This window comes from Myotis brandtii, unplaced genomic scaffold, assembly GCF_000412655.1.
Source record: "Myotis brandtii unplaced genomic scaffold, ASM41265v1 scaffold632, whole genome shotgun sequence".
In the NCBI taxonomy this organism is placed as follows: Eukaryota; Metazoa; Chordata; class Mammalia; order Chiroptera; family Vespertilionidae; genus Myotis; species Myotis brandtii.
In genome coordinates, this window is record NW_005370419.1 from 291547 (window position 1) to 293207 (window position 1661).

The following is a 1661-nucleotide window of genomic DNA, read 5'->3' on the forward strand; positions in this document are numbered from 1 at the left end:
CCGGGCGGCCACTGTAGGAGGTCAGTGGTGAATGGCCCAGCGTGGGCAGCAGAGCAGGCAGGGAGGCCATTAGGAGGCTGTCCTGGTGACGGTGGGAACAAGGGCGCAGGGGGGAATACCCAAGGGTACCCGTGTGGAGTCGGCATCTATAAATATTTCTCTCTTTTACCGCGTCCAGCGCGGCTAGAGAGCAGACAGGAGTCCTGAGTAGGGGCGACGGGGGATTGAGAAAATGAAAGAGAGAGACCGACACAGAGACAGAGGGAAAAGCTGGGGCCGGGTGGGACAGCTGTCCTCTGACCGAGAGACAGGGACCCAGAGCCGATACAGCGTGTTTATTTTATACAGTAAGATTCCAGGAAGTGTTACTAGAGTTTAAGATAAAGAAATATGTGCATTCTCGTGGTCACTCCTGGGTGGGCCCGGGTAATTGCGTCCGTTCCTGGCGCCTGAGCTAAAGGTCAGGCTGACAACACGCCCGCCTCTGGCACCGTCCGTTTCCAGGGCACGGCTCTGCCAGGCGCCACTGGACTCAGGACAGTCAGCTCAGGGGCCTTTCCCGGGCGCTCTCCGCAGCGTCCACTCTGAGGGACAAGGCCCAGGACGGTTGGCCCGTGGCCTCCGTGGCTGCCCGGGTGGTTTCCCACGGACCCGGTGCCCCGTCTTCCCCCTCAGGCCTCACAGCCCCGGGCCCTTCGCCTCTGCCTCCTGAGTCCTTCGGCCCGTCTGGGGCCAACACTCCCCTTGGTGGCCTTTCCCCAGCTCCAGCCAGCGGCCTGGTGCCTGCCACATGCAAGCCCCTCGGTGGCTGGCTGGAGGGTGGACGGACACCTGACCGCCTTAAAGCCCACCTTACATTTTAAAAAATATGTGTTTATTGATTTCAGAGAGGAAGGGGGAGGGAGAGAGAAACATCAATGATGAGAGAGGATCACGGATCGGCTGCCTCCTGCACGCCCCCCGCTGGGGATGGAGTCTGCACCCCGGGCCTGTGCCCTGACCGGGAATGGAACCCTGACCTCCTGGATCAGAGGCCAACACTCAACCACCTTCTCACGGCCATTCCCAGACCACCTCCCGCCCCTGCACCACGGCCTGGGTGGCAGTCATCCCCAGTGGGGGAGCCCCATCCTGCACCCCAGCTGGGGGAGCCCAGCCCTGCTTGCTGCCCCTTTAAGTGAGGGGATCCTCGGAGAGCTGTGGGGGAGGGTGGCTGGAGCCGCTTGGAAGGAATTTGCTGCGTTTTGCTGCAGAATCTGGCTCGTAGGCCCGGCGCTCCCTGGCGGCCTCCCCCCCCACGCACACACGCTCCCTCTCTGCTCTCTCCTTCTATCGTGGCCTCTTGCGTGTAGTGTCGTCCGAGTCACGGCTCCGCCGGTGGCTGCCATTTGTAGCCGCAGTGACAGCCGCCGTCACACGCACGGGCCTTTGTCGGGAATAAGACTCGGCCCCGCGTCGCAGAACATCCGGCCGAGCCCCGGCGCCCGATCGCATCCCTATCGCGTGGCGCGCGCTGCGGGGATGCGGCTCATTAAACATTGATCGTGGCCGCAGCCTGCAGCCTCCCTGTAACCGGATGGGAGGCCGAGGGAGGGGCGGCCTCGGGGCGGGGGCGGGGGAGGGGAACCCCACAACCCAGGGGAGGGAGGGGGCCCCTCTCC